The 23061-nt window shown below is 45.2% G+C and overlaps 1 protein-coding gene across 3 annotated transcripts in view; it reads left to right on the top strand.

Moving 5' to 3' along the window:
* The first annotated feature begins 3769 nt into the window (after positions 1–3769).
* Positions 3770–23061, top strand: part of Nck2 (NCK adaptor protein 2) — a 153741-nt gene continuing 134449 nt past the window's right edge. Inside the window, exons 1-2 of one of the 3 annotated variants that reach the window (XM_045148141.1) lie at positions 3791–3809; positions 16940–17003. The gene's annotated coding sequence lies outside the window, so the exon portion shown is untranslated. Of the gene's footprint in view, positions 3810–16939; positions 17004–23061 lie in introns of all 3 variants that reach the window. The other 2 variants (XM_045148139.1, XM_045148140.1) reach the window with 2 other exon arrangements.

Below are 23061 nucleotides of genomic sequence, written 5' to 3'. Positions count from 1 at the left end.
GCAAGCCAGGCGTGGGCATGGTGGCACACGCCTTTAATCTCAGTACTCAGGAGGCAGAGGTAGGAGGATCACCATGAGGGCTAATTCTTCAGCTTTCCCAGGAACAAATGCTCCAGTTTTCTGCCAAGAGAAGAGAACACTTTTGATAGGACACTGTGGCTGGTCATGGGAGCCATGAAATTCTTCAGCAAGGAAGGAGCATAGGTGGGAAGAATTTTTAGGAAGGTTAGGATGATGCTGATCCCCAGTATTGAGATAATTTAGGGGTGATGGGGCCTCTAAAACTCGAGGAATGTCCTTGAGCCCATAGGGGGAGAATCTGGGTCGTTATCTCTCCCTGCTAAGGGAGTTCTTGCAGTCTCCATATTGCTCAAGGCCAGGGATGTAAGGGAAGAATCTGGTTTTCCTTTCTCTCTTTCTTTCCAAGGAAAGAAAGTGCAGAGATGAGATCAGTCCCCTTCCTGGAAGCGTGGCAGCACCTGGACAACGACAGTCAGTGCTGGGCCTACCAGTTCAGCCCCATCCTGTAAACTTCCATGAGGAGGCCAATTTGGGTCTCTGTTTAGGATTTCCTATTTTCTGGAACTCTTTTTGGACAAGAACTCAGCATTCTTTCCCTCTTTTAAAGCTCTATAATCTTTAAATCTTTTTCTGATCTTTATCCTCTGGTCTGTGGGCTTCATCTGAAGGAATCCATATGAGAAGAAACCAGAGGCCACTAACCCATTGGAAGCTCTGTGTGACCATGAGTGTCTGGCACCCTAGCTCCTGAGTTATTGCCTACCTAGCACCTAGAAAGGCTCCCTTGCCCTCAGTACAAATGTGGAGGAGGGGAAGACATGGGGTACCACCACGCTATACAGTAGGTGCTGGGAAGAGCAAGTGCTGTGGAGGCAGCTACGTGTACTCCTGCCCTAGCTCTTTCTTTCAATTACTGCTTTGGTTTGTGCAGCTGTAAAACAGGGGTGAGACTTCTGCGTGTGAATTGGAGTGGACAGGTGTCAAGAAAACAGTATATTTTCACTGTAAGTACTACTAAGTCTGATGTAAACATTACGATGCCAGCTCTGGAAACAGAAAGGAAAGCACAACTGCAGTGATGGTTAAGAATCGTGAACATTCAGAGCCATGCAGTTTCCACGGAAGGGCGTCCTGCAGTCACCTAGTGCCCTCTGCTTCCTGTCCAGGAAGGTAGGGGACTTGCAGACGTGCAGGAAGAGCCCACTGCTTTCTCCTGGGAGCTGATGTAGAGTCTGTGGGAAGAAGAGCTGGTTTGGAAGGAGATCAGTTTCATCGGGTGTGGGTGACCTTAAAAGAACTGGCTAGCCTTCCGGAACTGCAGACAGGCTGGGGCTTCGCTGTGCCTTTTGCTTGACTGGGAGTACAGAAGATGACCAACTCTTTTAAAGATGTGGGACTACCACATGTAGAGGCAGGGAAGAACTTACACCAGATAGGTAGACAGAGACAGGCTGGTCATAAAGAACAGTAAGAGCCGGCGTGGTGTCACACGACTTTAATCCCAGCACTTGGGAGGCAGAGGTGGCAAGATCACTGTGAGTTCAAGGCCACCCTGAGAGACTACATAGTGAATTCCAGGTCAGCCTGATCTAGAGTGAGACCCTACCTTGAAAAAAAGCAAAGCAAAACAAAACAATCAACAACAACAAAAACAAGAATCAATTGCTTTACATAAATGAAAAGATGATAAGAGTTTCAGGGAATAGCAAAAAATACCATGCCTGAAAACTAGGTAGGATAGATTTAAAGGGGTGTTGAGTTTAGAGTATGTCACTGGGGACTTTACAAAGGTTCAGTAAGCGAAAGAGTGTAAAAACCATGATTCTGCCAGGTGTGGTGGCGCAGGCCTTTAATCTCAGCACTTGGGAGGCAGAGGTAGGAGGATCACCACGAGTTCAAGGCCACCCTGAGACTACATAGTGAATCCCAGGTCAGCCTGGGCTACAGCAAGACCCTACCTCAAAACAAACAACCAATCAACCAACCCCACAATTCAAAGCAAACATATTAAAAACTGGTCTATGTAGTTATACTATTTTGAGTAAACGTATCTTAAATGGGGCCAGACTATTGATCAGAATTCGGTTTTCCTTACTGTGAAGCTAGATATTAGTAAGATGAGATTTGCACGAAGGGAAGACTGGAAGTAGCGTCTTTCCCAAGTTCCTAACAGGAAGAGAGTGTCAGTTGTGCTGATCTTGTCCTCCATGCCTGCGCCTCCTTCCGCCTACTGAGCTCCTGAGGCCACTCTACTGCGAGGCAGTGAGCCAGGTAATTTACACAGGAGGTAGGCAAATATTATTTCATTTGATAAACTCAAGAAAGGTTAAGAAACACCTGCACAAGGCGGCATAGGTCAGAAAGCCCACAGTGAAATCCTGAAGTGACTACAGGGCCACACTACCTCAGGTCACCAGTGTTTCTGTATTTTCTTTTAAGTAGTGTCAGGGGTGGAGTAAATCCAATAATACTGCCTGGTCACCTTGGATGAATTGTTTCTGTCTTATGAAGAAGCAAGCAGCCCAGGATGGAATCTCATTAACATGGATGTGGGCTACCCTATCAGGAAATCAGAATCATTTGATTATTAGGATTTCCTTTGGGAAACCATGAGGGAAGGAGATTGAAGCGACATTTGGATCCTTGTGATTGAAAGGGAAATGCGTCCTTCTCTTTGTCCAGGGTTCTAATCTTGCATGTTTGCTTACAGGTGAGTGACTACTCCAAGCATGGCTGGGGTGGAGGGTTACGCTGTTATAGTGTGAGCTCTTAATAAACGCCTATCCAGACCCCTAAGTTTTGCAAGGCGAATCTGACCATCTGGCTGAGAGCCCGCGAGGCAATGGAGGTCAGGTTTCCTCTACTCTCCCTAGGAAGTGGTGGGGTCCGGGAGGATGGAGTAAAAAAACGTGTCTGGTTGGGAAAGTAAATAGATTCAAGGCAAATAAATAAAAATGCCCACAAGCAATTACTGGGAGGAAATGACAATTTCATGTAAGTCACTTTTCTGATGGACACCAGGCCAGCTTGGCTAAGAGTGCCATGGGAATGCTTCCGGGAGGGGACGGCCGCCAAACAACGAGCGCGTCGTGATAAGAGAATCAAACAGACAGACAACAAAAAAACCCAACAACAAAAAAAGAGGATGCAAAGACCACCCGACCGTGCTTGGGGGTTGGAAGTTGCTGCCGGCATTTTTCCTCTCGTCCCCACCCACCCTGCCCCCCACTCCGCGCGCGAGCAGGTTCGGGCGTGGGGACTCTCCCGGCCGCCCGCGCACGCGTCTCGCGCGGTGCCCCGCAGGCGGCGCCTTCCGGAGTCCGGTGTGGACCGGCCGCGCGACCCCGAGCGGGGCCAGGGGCTCGACGGCGCCCCGGGCGCCCCCAGGTGGGTCCCGGTCCCCGCCCCGCCCCGCCCCGCCCCGCGCGCCGCCTGAGCCAGCCTCTGGGCGGTGTCACGGCGCGGCCCGGGAGGAGCGCGGGAGGCGGAGGAAGAGCGCGGAGGAGGCGGGCGCTGCGCGCCGGGGGAGGGTCGCCGCCGCCGCCGCCGCGATCGTCAGGCCGGAGCCGCGCGGCCGAGCGGGCGCGGGCGGCGCGCAGGACTCGGCAGCACGGAGGCTCGCGGCGCCCGGGCCGGCGGGGTCCGCCCGGGCCGGCAACGTCCGTCCGCCCGGCGGCGGGAGGAGGGAGCCGCTGAGACAAAGAGCGGCGCCGGGGCGGGCGCAGCGCAGCCGCCGCCCCGGGACCCGCGCCGCTGCCCTCCGGCCTCGGCGGACGGCCCGCGGCGAGGTAAGCGCGGCGGCGCGGGCTCTGGGCGGGGGCCGTAAACTTGAGGCCCTTCGCGGGAGTTGGGAGCGCAGGCAGGCTCCGCGGGTCGGGGCGCGCCGGGCACGGGGTTGGGGCTGCGGGTCCCGTCCGCGCCCCGCCGGTGCCCTCGGCCGGCCGCGGCCTGGGAGTCTCCCGCTGCCCGGCCGGCCGCAGGCATCCCCGGGCTGCTCTGCCCGCGTGCCCGAACCCCCGACTTCGGGGCCGCGTGGGGGTGGGGGGGTCTCCCGAGGGCGCGCGCGGGTCGCGGGCTGGGGCGCGGGCGGCGGGGCCCGGGCGCTCGGGACTCCGGAGAGCGCGGGCGGCCCCGGGCCTGCGGGCCGGCGCGGACGCGGAGCTCGGGGCGTGCGTGGGACCGGGCTTTGGCCGGTGTCGCCGGGCGCGTGTGCCTGAGAAGAATAGAGGAGCTCGGAGGTCCCTAGCCCGGAGATGCGGCAGTCCACGATGCCCTGGGAGAACTTAATGTATTTATTAGAACTATTTTTGATCCCGCACAAAGCTGCTGTCACACCTCATAAAAGAGGTCCTTGCCTTTGCGAAGGGCGCTTTTGTGCAGGGTTCTAGGCTCTGCTTCCTGTCCTGCATTTGCAGTACTTAAAACCACCTGAACCAAAGTTTCTCCCAGCCGCTCTGCCCCTCCCGGCTTATTTTGGACGATTTAAGTAAGTGGTTCTGGAAGAATTTGTTAGGTGACTTTTAATGCACTGACGGTAACTCTCCTGAGTGCAGTTAGCTTGACATTGCATTGTGTAGAGGGGCTCGGTGTTCCAAACGCCTTAATTTGTAGACAATAGGTTCTCCTGGAGGGTATGCGCGGGATGCTGGGGCCAGGTCACTGACTAATGGACACCAGGCGTGACTTACACTAGTATTGTGAGGCGCTTCAGGGACAAAGCAGGGTCCTAAGTGGGGTTGGCTGCGCCGCTTCAGTCCATGTAGGTCGACAGTTTCCTCTTAATTTGGCTTTGCTTATTCTGTTAACAGGTTTAAAGTGGATTCTGCCAAGATTATGTCTGTGTCATGGGATAAGTAGGCCCCAGTCTGGGATGGAGGTGCCCAGGCTTGCTCCTTAGTTGACTCCCCCCCCAAAAAAAATCTAACCCTGTGGCTAGTGGGTGTGGCTTGTGGAGACCTTCAGGTAGGGGAATCCTTTCTTGAGCCTAGCCAAGTCCAGGCTTTTCTGCTGGAGTTGAGTAGCAACGAATTTCCTCTGGAAGTGTTTCATGCTCAGGCTTTTGATATACTTATCAACAGTGCTTTTCAAGTCTTAGAGGTGACTGCTGTAAGTTATCAAAACAGATCTAAACTGTGTTTGCCAGCATTCCCTTAATTCACTTATGAAGCTTTCATAGATAAAACGGGTGAATAAATAACAGGACTTTCAGGCATGTACGAAGTTTACATAAAGCGAAGGGCAGCCGGTGGACACATGAAAGAAGAATGTGGTTCACTGGAGATGGGATCTGGTTGTAGTCTCTTAGACTTTTGGGACAGGGATTTCCTAATGAGGTAGTGACCGTAGGATCGACCCTACTGTATCTTACTGTTTATCTTCTCTAGGTAGGTTGGGTGTAGTTTTGATTGAAGAACGAAAAGCTTCCAGTGGCCTGGTGATTCCCAGGCTGAAATTACAAACTGTGAGCAGCCCCTGCTCACTTCCTGTAGTGTCCTGAGCTTCTTAGCTGTGCATGTGATAGGCTGATCATGCACACCGCAAGTATTCAACTGGGCGGAGAGTTGCCTTATGGGAGCTAGCCACTCCATTGCCGTCCATGTCCATCTGACCCTACCTGTGGAGAGACTGACCCTTCTAAAACGGCGGGGGGGGGGGGGAGGGGGGAGCCTGCAGAAGGTGCATTCCAAGTGCCTGTGGTTGGTTTCCAGGTGGAGTTTTGTTTCTGTCTTTTGTGCTGTTTGACTTTGTCATAGTCCCAACGTCTGTAATGTACATCAGGGCGTACAGAGCATTTCCAACAGACAACAGCTCTCCATCTCTGAGAATGTGCTGCCATCCATGTTCCACCCTATGGCAGTCTCGTATGTGCACAGAATGATTAACCCTTGAAAATGCCTGGAGGCCCACAGGTGGCATGGAGCAACATGGGCTTCTTTGCCTCCACACTTGTTAGCTTAATTCGCCCCTTGCAAGACCAGGTTGGGCTGCTCTGTGGCGACCCACGTGCTACCAGATGCCCAGACTGGCTTGCAGTGTGCACTGGGGGGAGGGCAGGGGAGGTGACAGGGCTTATGGAAGTGGTTTTCTTACATTAAAAATGAGGCTTTATGACTGAAGAACTCAAAATTGCTTGCTGGAGCTGCAGGGGAGGGTGGTGAGTGATGTTTGGGAAAACTAGTATACTAAGTTTTCACACAAATGAACTGGAAACTCCCACCAACTCCTCCCAGAGACTTAGGAAATTAAGTTTTCCCATCCAGAGAGACTGCAAATGGCATTTCTAAATTGCTTCTGTTGTTTAAGATGAGTGTTGGAAACATGTTTTGGGGTACTTTCAAGGGACCTGAGTGAGAAAGGGATAACCATTTGTACTGTCAAATGCCCGAGATAAAGCAGCTCACAAGGAAGTCACGACAGCCTTTTAATAGGCTATTGAAGGTGTGCAGCAGTACTAGAAATAATTTGCCATTTCTTTAGGCCATTGTAGTAGTGTAATTTAAAAAAATAGACTTTTTTCCACACTTCACTTTGGATAATCCCAGAGTATATTTATTTTTGAAGGTAAAGCAGTATTAGCAAGTTACACTCTTAGCCCAGTGCATACGTGCATCAGTCTCTCCCCCCACCCCCACATACACATGATGAAAGCATTCCCGTCTCAAGAGTCTCAGTCCTCCAGGCTGTGGAAGTGGAAAAAGTCTTTTAAGAAAAGTTGTTTGCAAAATTATTTGCCAGAGTGCACGCGTGGGGGGGGGGAGTGAGGTATAGCAAGGGAGGAGTGAGAGCAGAGAGACTGCTGGCACACATGCGCGTGCCAGGGCTTCCTGCACTGCAAACACGCGTCACTGTGCATGTCACTGTGTGGGTACTGGGGAATTGAACCCCGGCTTTCTGGTCTTACAAGCAAGTGCCTTTAACGGCTGAGCCATTTCCTAGCCCAAAAGTTCTTTTGAGTGACATGGCAGTGTCATGGCAGGGCCACAGTGGTCTTTTCTATCTCTGACTAGCCTCTTTGTGACTAGCTAGTCCAAAGGGAATCTCATCCCCTTCCTGGGATCTTTGGGTGTCTTGAGTTTTCATCTTTCTCAATGGCCATTTCTTTCCCACATCTTACCAACCTACCAAAGAGGAGGCAATGACTTTGTCCTTGAATCTCCACAGGATTTTCTTTGTGTCTTTCATTTGGTATTTGTGACATTCTTCCCAATGGTTTGTTTTCATCTTTTCCCAAGCTATCCCCTCCGCCCCTCCAGGGTTGGAAAGGATTGCTACTTAGTGTACTGCCTTCTACTCAGTTCATGTATGACACCTACTTATTAAATATACCAATATTGGGTTCTGGTCTGTGTTGTTCAGGTGTTTGTTTCCTATGGAAGGTGTAGTAGTTTGAATGGATGGCCCCTGATATATTCAGGATTTTATTAAAGTTTGTAATTTAGATCTGCAGCCACTTGGCTGGAGGAGGTATCCCTGTGGGTAGATCCTAGGGGTGTAAGGGTGGATCTGGAATTCAGTCTAAAGATATGCAGAGTGCTTGAGCTTTGCCTGGAGTTTCTAAGTGTGCTTGTTTGCTGGTGGTGGCTTGTGGCTTTTCTCTCTCTGCTTGGTCCTGTAAGAGGGGGCCAACTTCTGCCATTATGGAACTTCCCCTGGATCCATAAGTGTCAATAAATATCACTTCCTCCATAACTGTGCTTGACTTGGAAGTTCTTTGCAGCAACCTGAGGCTGTTTATTTCAGAGGGTTGGTAATGAGAGCTCCAGAATCCTTATACTTCTGTTTAAACCTTGGTCACAATGTGCATAGTTTGGTCCCTGGATTTCCAGATAGGTGGGAAATTTGGTCTGGTGACGTCTCCATTTGGTAAGTTTCTCTGTCAGATAAGTCATTTGTAGTTCTGAAGCTAATCTTAAAAACAGAATCATAAAGTGCACCTATGTTTCATCTACCTCGTATGTACACATCCTGAAGGTAATCATGTATAACCCTTTTTGTGCACTTGCCTTGTCTGCAGCCAGTCCAACAGACCCATCCTCATAACCACTGGTGGGCTGGAGTTTTGACTCTTATTTTTTGAGATCAGATCTTGCTGTGTAATGTAGATTGGCTTCACACTCACCATCCTCCTAACCCATCCTCCAGAGTGCTGCAATTGTAGGTATGTGCTGCCCACTCCAAGTTTGCATGGTGAACTTGGCAGTAGAGATGAGTCTGTCCACATAAGCCAGAAATGACAGTTGTGTGTGAAACGTTGGCTATGCTGTTATGACGTTAGTTATTTAGAGTCATTCTCCCTCTTTTTGCTTTTTGTACTGGTAATGTTTTTAAGAAGAGAATCTGCAAACATACTTACACAGACTGAGGATCCCTAATCTGAAGTGTTCTCAAATTAAATTGAAAGCTTCCTGAGCACCAATAAAATGCCTTAAGTAGAAAATTCTACCCCTGACCATATATGACAAGTTTCAGTCAAAATTCCAATGCACTAGATATACTGTATAAAATCACATTCATGCTGTATGTTTAAAATATGTAAGAACCCAATGAATTTCTTGTTTAGACTTGGGTCTTACTTTTCTAAGAGAATTACAAATCCAAGTTGTGGAAGGAAGTAGGGTAACAATAAATAACTTACCAGAGGATCAACCACAGTTTGTCTTACATTTCCAGTTCATGCTGACATATACATATATTAGTATGTGTATACACATACTCCAAAGTCTGAATGTTTATGGTCTTATGCCTTTTGGATAAAGGAAATTCACTCGCTACATACATATACACATATACACATACACACACACACACACACACACACACACACACGAACAATATTTTAAAAATGTATTTTATTTATTTATTTGAGAGAGATAAGGATGGAGGGAGGAAGGGAGAGAGAGAATGAGCATGCCAGGGCCTCCAGCCACTGCAAACGAACTCCAGATGCTTGCGCCCCCTTTTGCATCTGGCTTACATGGGTCCTGGAGAGTGGAACCGGGATCCTTTGGCTTTGCAGGCAAATGCCTTAAATCCTAAGCCATCTCTGCAGCTCTACAATATATATATATTTTCAAAGACAGCTTTGGAAAACAGATGCATTTACCAACCATTGTTGGCAGACATAAGCTGCCATAATGAAATTAGATATTAATTCTATTTATAGTTTATAATGTAGTTTTCACAACTGCCATATTTAGTGGTCTAAATAGCATGAGTCTGAGCCATATGTCTGTATGAGAAGATGGGTTTGGGTATAATACCAAGGATTACTGAACTTAACTTTGGCTTTGAGACCTTCTACTCAGAGCCTTGTCATTACTAAGTAGGCAATAGATGCAGCCAGAATATCACTGGGTGGAGCAGTATCCTAACTCTTGGGTGTGTACCTTGCCATGACTCAGGTGTGTACAGACCTTGATGGGAGCAGATTCTGTGTGGCAGTTGATTCTTGAAAGATGAGCAGCTTGAGGTGAGGCAGGTAAAGGGAGTGTCAATGACCCCCACATGCATACTGTGACATGCGTGCACCTGTGCGCGCATGCACACACACACACACACACACACACACACACACACACACCAAACATATACACACATAACCACACCAAAAGTACATATCTGTAGAAATGTATGGGTTCTTTTTGGCAATTAACCCCCTATTCAATATAAATACCATTTACATTGTGTTAGATCTATGAATAATCTAGAAATGACTTAGAGTATATGAGAGAACTATGTAAGTGATATACAAACACTGTGTACAATGTTATTTATATAAGGGGTTTGAACATCTGAGGATTTTGGTACTCTCAGTGTTTCTGAAACTAATCTCCTGTATTACTGAGGGGCAGTTATATTGTTAGTGGGTGTTAAAATATGAATTTGGGACACAGTTACATCCATAACAGTGTATAACTCTGTGCTCTCAAACAAGGCTGAGTTTAGGATGTGCTTTTGCTTTCACTGGCCAGGTGTGAAATCTGTTGTATCTGAGGACACCTGCCTGGGACTGCTTCAGAAGAGTCAGAAGTGAGGAAGGACAATCAGCTTTGATTGTAGCCATCAAGTCCTATGGCAAGGAAGAAGCGTTGGCACTGGCCTATAAGGTTAAGCAGAGCAGTTGAGACAAAAGTCTTGACCCAGTCTATTAGGGATGCCTGTCCTTGGTTGTGGGCTCTTGCTGTGGTTTGTGTGTTCTGCTTTGTGAGGAATGTGATAAACTCCAAAAGCATCAGAGGCAGGGTAGGTTTGTTTGGCATGGGAAGGAAAGCGTTTGCTGACTCTTGCTGAGGAGCAAACTGAGGGGAGGGCCTGCCATTGTGGTGAACAAGCCTCAGGAAGGGGATGACAGTGTTCCTCCTGGGCTGTGCATGGTGGTGTTTGATGCAGGGCACAGTGAGCTCTTTGTGTTTCTGGCCAAGGCCTGTCTGTATTGTTTTTGGTGTCCATACAAGGCAGGGGTCCTTCCCTCACTGCAGTTCTCTATATCCAAATAAGTATGTGGCTCCTTTGTTCATTTTTTCAGTTCATTCATTCATTCATTCACTCAAATTAATCATTTTCTTCAAGATCATTTTTAAAAGTCCAAGTGTCCCAAATGGTGCCATCTCCTGGTTTGCCTCTTTCCTTCTTCATCAGTCAACCCATTCTTCTTGAAATTTCCCTTTCCTCCCAAATACAGTTATCAGCCTTATTAATTTTGCCTCCCCAAGATCGTCTACTCTGGAGCTTTGCTCTACATTTGTTTTAAACTTGGACATCAAAACAGCTAGTGGTATCTGCATGTAAAATGACCTCTGTAGCTTCATATGTTTGCAATTAAGCCTCATACTTCTCTCCAGTTGGTGGAGCCTTTGGCGGATGGAGCCAGGCTAATGGAAGTGTGTTGCTAGGAGTGGACTTTAGGGTGGTTCTAGCTCAGTCCTACTTGCTGCACTCAGGAAGCATATTTGCTCTCTCACTTCCTCCCTGCTGCTGTGGAGATGTGATGCTTAGGTATCTGCTTCTGCCATGCTTTCCCCACCGTGATGAAATCCCCCCCCCCCCCCCAACAAACCCTTTCTCTCACATAGGCTAATTCTGGTTAGGTGTTCCTGTTCTAGCTACTCCTGGCTTCTGAGTCCCCATTCCCTTCTACAGTAGTCTGTGGCAACACACTGTGCAGCAGTTTGCTGATAGTGACTGAAACAACAGTCTGGTCAGCTTTCTCACATGTGTCCTTACAGCAGTGGTCTTGTTGCACTGTCATGGCATTGTATAAAACTCAGCAGAAGCCTGGCTCTCCCTTGTGGGAAAAGTGATTGTCTTCAGAAAATGGTGTGTGAGTGGGTGTGCGTGTGTGTGTGTGGTTTTTTTTTTTTTTTTTTTTTTTTTTTTTACATGGAGAGTCTCCTTGTAAGTGCCCCTTGAAGCCATCATTTGTCAGGAGTGGTAGAGATCCATTGAAATACCATGCCAGCCACCAATGCAAAGCCCACATATAATAGCATTCAAATGTGCTTGTGACCACATCAAACATAGGGAAAGAGTAGGCTGGGGTGATGGCTAAGTCAGTAAAGTACTTGTTATGCAAGAATGAGGATGAGGGTTTAGGCCTCCAGTACCCACATGTACCCACATGAGTAATGAGTGGACATGGTAACACCAGTACTCAGGAAGGGAGTCCTTGGGGCAAGCTGGCTGGGTGGACTAGCCAAACAGCAAGCTCAAGTGAGAGAGAGATGCTATCTCAGTGACAAGACAGCATTCGAATGAGATACCTGACAGCAGTCTCTGGCTTCAATACACGAGTGCAGATATACATTTGTGCACATACATATGCATATACATACACACATACAGACATACATATGCATGCATACCCATCATATAAATACACAAAAAGAAAACTAAAAAAAAAAAAATAAGCGCATATTTTCCTTCACCTAACAAATCTCGTAGTTTGATTTGTGTGTAAAATCAACATGTAACATAATGTGCCATCATAATTCTTTTACTTCCTTGAAGTTACTAGATCCAGCACACATTGTACATTTGCAGCATCTCACTTCTGGGTCCATTTCGGATGGTTAGTAGCTGAGTGACTGCAGTTTTAGGAAATGCATGTCTACATACTTTGAATACTTTGAGAATCATTCAGCCTGCATTTTCAAATTTAAGAGATAAAAAGATAGCTAAGATAGTTGGAAAAATTCAGGAGGACAATGGTAGAATTATGATTGTTTTTCTGAGGAAGGTATAATTTATAAGATTTATAAGGAATAATTTTTAAAAATTTTTTTGAGATAGGGTCTCACTCTAGCTGAGGCTGACATGGAATTAACTCTGTAGTCTCAGGATGGCCTTGAACTCACGGTGGTCCTCCTACCTCTGCCTCCCGAGTGCTGGGATTAAAGGTGTGTGCCACCACGCCCGACTATAAGGAATAATTTATGTCATTTGTTAAACCACCTTTAGAATACTGAAATCAGAGTTGGTTAAAAGTGAACATTTAATCAAAATGCCTTATGCATAGTAGTTTACATTTTTTTTTGCAGATGTGTTTTCAATTCTAGAGGCTAAATGGCCAAATTTTACACTGTTTTGACCCGTAAGCAGAGAAGCTAAAAATTGTATCCTTTTGAGTAATCATTGGCTTTCCCCCTCACATTTAGACACATACACCAGGCATTCTAAGCATGTTATACACAATATACTTACTTTCACCACACTTGAGCATGGCACTGTTTGCTTTTATCCTGGAAAGGAAAGGAAGGGAAGTGGTTGGCTATCTTAGGTCCACAGCTAGTCAGTGACAGGTCTGGAGCTCAAATCTGACCACCTCACTCTCTAAGGTAGGCCACATTGTGTCTGGAAGTGCATAAAATAGAGCATAAACTTTTATGATGATTAATATTTGAGAAACGTTAATAGAAAAATCATTGGTTAGGGAGTGGAGCTTAGATATCCTCTTGACTTTGGAAGGACACAGTAAATAATGGCCCACAGTGACCATTTAAGGTTAGCCATACGGTTGCTCTGGATGCTCTCCATTGCCCCCAGGCTGCCGCATCTGTCCTTCTAAACTCCACCTCTTAAGTGAGCATCAGTGTCCTCCAAAGGGATGGTCCCACTCGGGCATCTGATGCAGAAGTCTGGGATGGAGCCTGCGAATTGACTGTTCCAATGAATTCTCAGGGTGCCTGTTTTGGGACAGGCATCAGGCTTTAAGGATCTCTGCTGGAGGGACTTGTCATACAAATGTGGGAAGGCTTTTCTTTTGTGCTTGTTGAGTTTCCTTTATCTGAAAACTTGAGGTATTGTGGGGATGGGCCCCAAGACTAGCCATGAAGTTCACATATGCTTCATGTACTCCTTATATATTTAGTTGGAAAGAAATTTATCCAGTACAGTTTACCTGTGTTTTGACTGCAACTCATCACACGAAGTCAAGGGTAAAATTTTCCACGTGTGACCTTATGTTGGTGGGAAATGATTTCAGATTGCACACTTTCACATTAGATGTGTGCAACTTATTAACCGCATGGTAACTCATGGGTGGCTTGCCTTGTATGATGGATATGTTTCTTTGGAAGCAGCTCTGTGATGGACCCACCTCCTCTCTACCCCAGTGACGACCAAGGAATCAGGGGTCTTTTCTCCTTCCTTTTGGTCTCCAACCTTCAAATTGTTGGCATGCCCCTTTCTCCTGTTCTCTGGTGTGGTGGTGTCGTTCTGGGTCACACTGGTCACACAAAGGCGGGCACGTGCAGGCTTGCTGCAGCTCTGGAGCCCACCCTACCAACCCGTTCCCTTGTGTCCTAAGGACACTTGTTAAGGAATTGAAGAATTCCCACACAGCTTTGGCATCATCTCCCATCACCAAAGGCCAGGTTGTCTTCTCAATTTGCATTTTTGGAAGCAGCTGCTACAAAGTCCCTATGGGAACTGTGATATTGGCTGCCATTCCAAGAGAGTTTTGTCTGTGCTGGGCCATCCTAAACCTAGCCATCATTGTTTGGAGTATGTTGGGGCCATCTTTGGGTGTGAAGTTGTCTCTGAGCAGGTGGGAAATAAATAAATAAATAAATAAACAAACAAACAAACAAACAAACAAACAAATAAATAAATGGTACAGACAGGTGCCTGTGGCTCTCTTGGAGGATAAAGTCTGCCCATGCACTCACTGGTTTTTCTCTTAAGGATGTGCTTCAGCTTAATAACGTATGAGTTTTGGCTATTTACGTATGTCTTCAAGTCAACAGATACTTTAATTATGTCACCTAGGAGTCTGGCTATGAAAGAGGAGAGCATTTTGCTGTGTTTCTCTCTCTCCTTCTCTCCAGCTGTGTCCGTTTTGAGGATAATCTCTTTAAAAGCTTATATCAAGTCTCTGTGTGAGAGGGGTAGTCAGAGTTGGTGACAAACTGCTCTTTTCTACTGCTCTGAGTGATAGAAGCCAGTTGGGGACATAGACATAAAAACCACAAGCTTCTTAAGAGATGTCGTCATCGTCTTTTTTTTTTTTTTGTTGTTGTTGTGTTGCAAGAAATAACATGGGATTCAGGAAGTCCTAGAAAGTTCCCAGAAACTTGATAAGGGTGAATAATTATCATTCAAATGACTTTTTAAAAAGAAATGAACTTAGCAGGGTCTAGCAAGATAGAAAACCAGATTTTTCCTTTCTGCTCATTTTTGTTTTGCATACTCTTGGATTTTCCCATTTTTTCCCATTAGTATGGGGTTTGTATGGCCTCTCTCTATTCTTTATCATATCTGATAATTAGCCTGTCTTCTATGTGGCCTCTTACCTACACTCGTGCTTCCCCTGTTTATGTGTTTGTCATATCTCTGTAGGACCTTCCTCGCTTTACTGTACAACATTTTTGTCCATTCAGTTGAAGCGCTCCGTCCTGACTCCTGCTGTCTTTATGAGGTCTGTGATGTGGGGTTTAGTAGACAAGAGCCAGGGACAAGATCTAGGAGTAACTTTAAATTAATGATGGCATCATCAAAAAACTAGATGTGAAGGGATGGGACCCTCAGCTGTTGTAATCTTTATTTTGAAGCTTTCTTGGGAACCTTGTCTTGCATACTTAATCATCCATGAATCAGGTCTAGTGATGCTTTTTTTAGTGATGGGGCCAGGCACCTGATGTGCTCATGCACCCTGGGAAGAAGTTGAGTCTGTCCTCTGCATAAGTGGACATCCAGTTTATGAATAGGCTTGGTGGGTAAGGGGCTCACAACTAAGGAAGATAATGTTTTTAACATATTGCAGAATAATCTGCAGCTGCTCATTCATCTTCGGATCTAATTATCTATTAGATTTGAATGAAGAAACAGAAGCAGTTTACTTTGTAAATCCACAATACTTTTTTCTTTAAAATGCTTTTTTTAATTTTAATTTTTTATTTGAGAGCGACAGACAGATAAAGAGGCAGATAAAGAGAGAATGGGCACACCAGGACCTCTGGCCACTGCAAATGAACTCTAGATGTGTGCACCCCCTTTTGCATCTGGCTGTATTGGGTTCTGTATTGGGAATCGAGTCTCGAACCGGGGTCCTCATGCTTCATAGGCAAGCGCTTAACTGCTAAGCCATCTCTCCAGCCCCACAATGCTTTTTTCAAGGTTAATATTTGAAAAACATGATTGAGACTTGAACTTCTTCCACCCATGAATATAGAAATTAATGGTTTTCAACTGGGGCAGTTTTGCCCATGTGGACATTAGGAAATGTCTGGAGACACTTTTAATTGGCATGCCTGTGAGGTACCAGCATTTAGTCGGTGCAAAGCAGGGTGCTGTTGCACATCCTATAGTACATAGGCTGGTCCCCATGGCAAAGTAACAAGCTCAGAAGGTCAGTCTCATGACTCCTGTCCTGTCCTGTCCTGTCCTGTCCTGTCCTGTCCTGTCCTGTCCTGTCTTGTGTAGGGCCCTTGAGATAAGTGAATGTTGCTTTGCCTAGCAAATGTTTTAAGTCAGTGACAGTGTATGTTACACAGTTGCTTTTTGGAGATCAGTTTCCTTCTTCCATGTTAATTAACATAGTGGAAGTGATAATATTTTTAGAACCACTAAATACCATTTGTACATCTCTGCAGTTCAGTGTGTAAAGGAGATACTTTGTAAATGATAGAACTGTTTATTGCCCACAGTGATGTTAGGTTTAAGTGTGCCATATACTGCTTTTTAAAATTTCTAATTCAGTATATTTGTAACATCTACATAGTTTCCTAGGTAGCTGATTTTTGTAGGAAATCTTGGCTGAGATGTGATTAAAGTATACTTACCTTAGAATGCCCACTAACATCGGAGGGATGGAGGGGACATATATCAGTAACTTCAAATAGTCAACAGATTTGGTGAGTTTAGTCTAGTCAAAGGCACCTGTTTTCTTAGAAGCCTTACATTGGTGATTTTTGATATTCCTAAAGTTTTTCCTATTCTGTTCAGCCTGATAAATTTTGAGCTGGGCACATATGTTTGCTTTTGATTGTTCTATATCCTGTGTACGTTTCTTATGCTCTTCAGCGGAGAGAAAAAAAAACAACCACAAATTAGACCTTACGAAGGCAAGGAAAAATTCTCATTTGCCTGTTAGTTGCTGACTCCCAATGTCTGCAAAACTACCTATTAGCCAGCCTAGAATACGATGTTTCTGTCTGAAGCTTTTTTTTTTTTTTGTAAATAGGCTCGTGCTTGATCTAGTAGGTAAGACCTAGAGATGCAGAGGCCTGGCACTTGCAAATTTCCTTGGCTTTATAGTGATCTGTTTGGTCAATTCTTTCCTGTTCTGACGCTCTTCCTTTTTTGACTGTGTTGTTTCTTATCACCTCCCTTCCTGTTGCGGTTACTAGGATAACTACAAAGTCAGCATTTTGTGAATTTTCAAGCTTCTTGAGGTCTTTAACAGTATAATCCGTCTTTTCAGGTGAACAGAGAAAGACCTCTTGGGGCAGAATGGACCGGTCTGAAGTTGCAAGCTATTAAACAGCGTATGTAACCTTTTGTTACTTGTGGGCTTTTAGTATTTCATTCTTCCAATCTGATGGAAGGAGACCAGTGTTGTGATTTGGCCATTTTGTAGATAAGAACAGTATAGTTCACTAGGGTTCAGGGCAGGCTTATAAGCATACCAATTGTGAGGGGCTTTGGGGAGAGTTCGGCAGCATATGCATAGGCTGGGGTGGGCATAGGCTGGGTGGTGGTGCCCAAACCGAAAGCTGCAGACTTTCCTGTCCATTATGACTTTGCAGTGACTTGATTGCAGTTTCTTCCTCCGGTAAAGTGGCTGCCTTTAGTCAGGGGCTTCTTGACTCTTCATTGTAATGGGAGCTGTAGTAAATTCTATGATCCTGAACTTGAATAATGGTTCATCTAAATTTGAACTTCAGAAATCTTGATTTCTTTGATGAGTAGAGATGTAGTTTTCTTCTGTTGCTGATTTAGCTAATTATAGAAGTTATTTTTACCCTCTCTTGTCACCTGTCTTGCCCTGTGAAACAAAGGGCCACTGTTGTTCTTTAAGCCCTCTTATAGCTGTGACTTTGCCAAGTCAGGAATGATACAGTTCTTTGATGATTAGAGAGAGTGCTCCCTGAGAAGTGGCATGGGTTAAGTGACTTATGGAGCCAATATAGGTTGCTGTTATTTGTGCTGGAGTGTGGATGTGTGTGGCTGACAAAGCTGTACTCAAAATCCTGATTTTGCCCATGGATGAACTGCTGTCAGGATTGTATTTTAACTACATTGTGTTCATTCAATTAATACTTAATTGATATCAGCTGTGTGCCAGGGGCAATGGGTTCCTGACTAAGATCTGGCCTCAGGGAGGTTGTAAAGCAGCCTAGAGTTTTTCTGTGTCCACAGTCAACTCTGATCCTGATAACGAGTATATAAAGCCACTGTTCCTAATATGTTGTGTTGGAGAAAACACTATAGGAAGTCACCCCTCACCTGCCCACCCAAACCCTGGTTAAATTTTATTTCTTGTTCTTTGGAGAAGGTTAGAGTGCTTTTTACAAGTTCCTCAGAAACTTCAGTGCATTGGAGCTCCTGGAGCAGAGACATTCCCGGTGTCAGTTGTGAAGCTTGGTAGCAGCCACAGCAGGGGCAAGCACCCTCCATCAGACCAGCTGCTTGCATGGAGGAACACTTGATTTTGGGGTCAGCCAGCCTGTCCTTTCAGAAAATGCGAACTGTACTTGTCTGTTGCTTATTTACTTAAGGTGTTTAGTCCTTAAAGAATTAGAACTTCCTACTGCTGCTTTACTGGGATGCTGGCCTCAGGTAGCACAGCTATTTTTTTTTTTTGGTTTTTTGAGGTAGGGTCTCACTGTAGCCCAGGCTGACCTGGAATTCACTATGGAGTCTCAGGGTGGCCTCAAACTCACCACGATCCTCCTACCTGTGCCTCCCGACCATGCCCGGTTTAGCACAGCCATTTTTGATTCCCTGTATTGGTTGGTAATGGCATAAATGCATTATACCCTCACATTTTAATCTAGAGAATGTTTAACTAAATTGCAGCTTTTCCTGGATTAGTGATGGATAGGGTATCAGTCCTCTGCAGTCATTTTTTTTTTTTTGATTTGTTTTATTTCACCTTGGCCTAATTTGGAATGTTTTTGCCTTGAAACATAAACTATTTTGTACTCCCAGATTCTTCTCTTTGTACTGGGGGTTGCACCCAGGGGCTCAGTGATGCCATTTTTGTATTTTTAAACACGCCGTTTTCTACTGCTGTTTCTCAATACGTTGCTTGGAGCATAAAGGTGCTTTGCTTAAAAAAAAGATTGCTTGTTAATTATTGTTTATTTATTTATATGTGTGTATGGCTGTGTCAGAGTCTCTTGCCACTGCAAATAAATACCTGTCTGGATTCATGTGGGTAGCTGGGAATTGAACCTGGGCTTGCAGGCTTTGCAAGCAAGTGTCTTGAACCTTTGGGCCGTCTCCCTATCCCCTAGAGAGGTGTTTTGACAGTAAGACATTACATAACTATTTTCCAAAGGTGGACAGATGTCAGAATTTATGTTTAAGCTGTTTAGCATCTGAGAATAAATTAATGCTAGTTTTCCAAACTAGTACACTTGTAACGAGTGAGTCTCCTGATTCCTTCAGAAGCAGTCTGCATGTCCTTTAGTGTTCGGTGATGTGGATTAGTGGAAAATGGTTTTGTGAACTACTATGATTAATTAATTAATGATAAACTGTAATTAATGCTTACTAGTTCTCATGAACTTAATTTGAGAGTAAGACAAGTTTAATTTGAGATACGAGGTTTGTGATGCAATTTTAAAAGTAAAATAATGCTTAGATTCATGATTGTTGGACATTGAGAAGGAGAGAATTTGCTGAGCCAAGTAAGTCCCTGTTCAGTTTCATTGAAAGGTTCAAGACCATGAAGTGTGTTTATCATTTTACATAATCACAAACAGAGGATATAATATGTTCTCTTTTTTGGGGGGGATGGTTCGAGGTAGGGTCTCACTCTAGCCCAGGCTGACCTGGAATTCACTATGGAGTCTCAGGGTGGCCTTGAACTCACAGCAATCCTTTTACCTCTGCCTCTGGAGTGCTGGGATTAAAGGTGTGCACCACCACGCCCAGCGCTTTTTTTTTTCTCAAATATTTTTATTTGCAAGAGAGGAAGAGGGTGAAGGGAAGAGAATGGGCACACCAGGACCCCTTGGGACTACAAACAGACTCCAATCACATGTACCACGTTGTGCATCTGGCTTTATGTAGGTACTTAGGGAATCAAACCCTGCCATCTGGCTTTGTAAGCAAGCACCTTTAACCGCTAAAGCACCTCTTCAGTTCTGTTTGTTCTCTCTTTAAAGAACAAAACTTCTACCTGATTTCAGCCATGTTAAAAACCTCTTTCTGGTATGTTAAGCTAACTAATAGGCATGCTTTTCTTCTTTCTTAAATTTTCAATGTTGGGAATCAAGTTCAGGACCTCTAGCATGTTAGGCAAAGGTCCCACTCACTGAGCTATACTCCCAGACCTCTCGTTTTCTTGACAACAATTATTTACTAACTACCAAAGTACAGTTTATTATTCTAAGTTAACTATTGGACACTATGTAAATTTTTCATAACATGTAACACAACTTGCTGTGTAGGCCGAGTTGGCTTCTAACTGGAAATCCTCCTTCAGCCTCCTGAGTCCTGGAATTAAAGTGTGTCACCACATCTGTCTGCATGAATATTTTTAGATAAGCCTTTAAAATAGCTTTATATTTGCTGAAAAGTTCCAGCTAGCCCAGTGACCTCTCATGTAGTCAGCATCCACCTTTCCCGAACTTCATCATCTGACATTATGGTGGGACATTAGTCATAGCTGATAGAGAGCTATTGCTGACAAAAGCCTATGATGTGTTTGGATTTATGGAATCTGTGCTAATGTCTTTCTCCTGTCCCAGAATCCCACAGTGCATTTAATCCTTGTGTTACCTTAGCTCCTCTGGTCTGGACATGAGGAACACTGGCCAGGTGCTTTGTTGATTTTCCCTTACTTGAGAATTGTTAGATGTTTTCCTCATGATCAGACTGGGATTATGACCAGAGGCGAAGTTCCTTCATATCAGGTACACACTCACTATCAGCATGGCTTTCCATTGTTACCTTGATCTTGGTCACTGGGTTGAGGCAATATTTAAAGTTTCTCCCCTCTAATGTTGATCTTTTTCCTTCTTTCCCTCCCTGGTCTTTGGAAAAAAGTCACTTATGGAGCTGAGAGATCTGTTTCCCCTTCAGAGGGGTTGGGTCTGAGATTGCTGTTTGGAATTCTGTGTGGGTGGTGGTGTGTACTCCAAGGGGTGGAGGTAGAAGGTCTAATAGCCCAGCCCCTTAGTTCTGTGGTGGAAGTAAAAGGGTGGTGCTTCAACATGGTATTTCTAGAATGTGGACCTGGGATATGGAGAAATGCAAATTCCCAAGACCTGATTGAGACCTAACTCAAATCTCTTAGACCAGTGGGTTTGGAATGGTTCCCGTTGGACAAGTTTCCCGGTGACTCTGATAGATTTTGAAGTTGGAAATGTCCTCTTTTCCCCTTCCCTCCCCTCCATGTGGGACATCCTACCCTGCTGTGTACACCCCTTTCTCACTGGTGGAGTTAAGTCCTAAGACTCCATGCAAAGACTTCCATTCTGATTTCCCTTCTCACACTAACTTCCTCTTCTTGGGTAGCTCCTTCTGAGTGTCTGGCTCCCTATGTATGAACCCAAATGCCTTCCTTTGCTTTCTAGACAGCTGGCCTTCAGTTTGATGGCCTCAGAATTGCAGTAAAGGGAGAAACTAGAGGGACAGCTGAGAGCCCATCTGTGGAAAGGTCTCCGCCAGCTTAGTGGCTTTGTTTCAAGGAAGAGAGAATGTAGCAATCAGCCTCACATCACTGAGATGAACCTCCAGACCAAACACAGTTTATGGGAGGAGGAAGGGATTTATTTAAAGCTTATAGGTTCAGGGGAAGTTCCATAATAGCAGAAGAAGCTGGCCTGCTTTCACAGGACCAAGCAGAGAGAAAAAGCTACCTCCAAAAAGCAAACAAGCCCACTTCTGGAACTCTAGGCAAAGTTCAAGCAGTTTGCATATCTTTAGACTGGAATTCCAAAACCATCCCCACACCTTAGGGTTGGACCCTGGGATCTGCCCAGTGAGACCTCCTCCAGCCAGGCGGCTGGAGATTCAAATTACAAGCTTTTAATAAACCCCTGAATCAATTGGAACACATCTATTCAAACCACCACAGAGGGACACCTAGACACACCATAGACATTTATTCAGTTCATCCAAGTCATAAACCTTTTAGCAAATCTCTACTTGCAAGTGTTTCTGGTGGTTTTGTTTTGGGATGGTCTGGTAGCTCTTGGGCAAATCCCCTGGTCAAAGTAGGTGGGTTGTGGCCTGTCATGCAGCCTTGAATTATGGGTGTCCTTTGTTCCACACAGTGCCTGTGGAATCCGTGGGTGGGAATAGCTCCACACAGATGTCTCAATCTGGTGTTGAGACCTAGCCCCTCCATCGATGTGAGGCAGACTGGCTTGATTCTGCTATAACCACCCAGCGTTTGAGCCACAGTTGTCCTGACCAATGCTGTGAGAAGTTTCAGGGGTGGGTGGGCCAGGAGTTGGCTTAGAAAGTGGCTTGGGAAACAACTTAAAGGCCCCTTTTAACTCCAGTGGCCTGTTGATCGAAGATTCTTTCGTAATCTGTCTTCTCTTGAGTGCATATAAGATCATAGTTAAAGCCAGCAGCTGATTTCTTTTTTTCTTCACCCTCCAATAATGAAAGCTTTTGAGGATGGGGATGAAGGGCCGGTGGGAGTGAGGAACAACTTAGAAGTCAACTGTCCCCCAAAAAACATAGGTTAGAGGGCATCATCGCATCGATTTATGGGAATGTATGGGAATGATTATTGCATTTTGTTAATTCAGAATAACTGTATGCAAACGTGCTTTTTTTTGGGGGGGGTTGAGTACATAATATCCTTTTCAGTCCATGCCTTTTTGTTACAGATGAGTTCTGTTTTGATCTGCAGTGAGGCGTTGCTAGTTTAGTTGCTAAAAGAGCTGCCTTCCATTTTGATCTGCAGATGTCTAATACATATTCTCTTTTTCTCTGTCTCTTTCTTTGTCTCTTTCCCTCTTATCTCTGGTTTGCTAAGGCAGCTGTCAAACAACGCTCCTGGGTGTTGGCACTGCATGTATGTGCTACCATACCTGGCTAGATTTCTGACAGTCTTTTAAAGAAAAGTCATCTTTCTAATTAAAAAAATGGTTTAAAAATATATCATTTATTTATTTGCAAGCAGAGAGAGGTAGAAGAGCAACAAACAGCTAGAGAGAATAGGTGGGGAATTGAACTGGCGTTGTTAGACTTTGCAGGCAAACACGTTAACTGTTGAGCCATCTCTTCTTCAGCTCACCCTTCTGATTTTTGTTTGGACTAAAAGTTTAAGTTGTAAATGTGTTCCTAGGATACTGGCTTGGCTGGAACCATTCAAGACTGGTTTCTGGGACCGGCTGCTTGGGGCTTTCCTGT

Source organism: Jaculus jaculus, chromosome 4 (genome assembly GCF_020740685.1).
Source record: "Jaculus jaculus isolate mJacJac1 chromosome 4, mJacJac1.mat.Y.cur, whole genome shotgun sequence".
Taxonomy (NCBI): domain Eukaryota; kingdom Metazoa; phylum Chordata; class Mammalia; order Rodentia; family Dipodidae; genus Jaculus; species Jaculus jaculus.
This window is presented reverse-complemented; position numbering and strand designations above follow the sequence as displayed.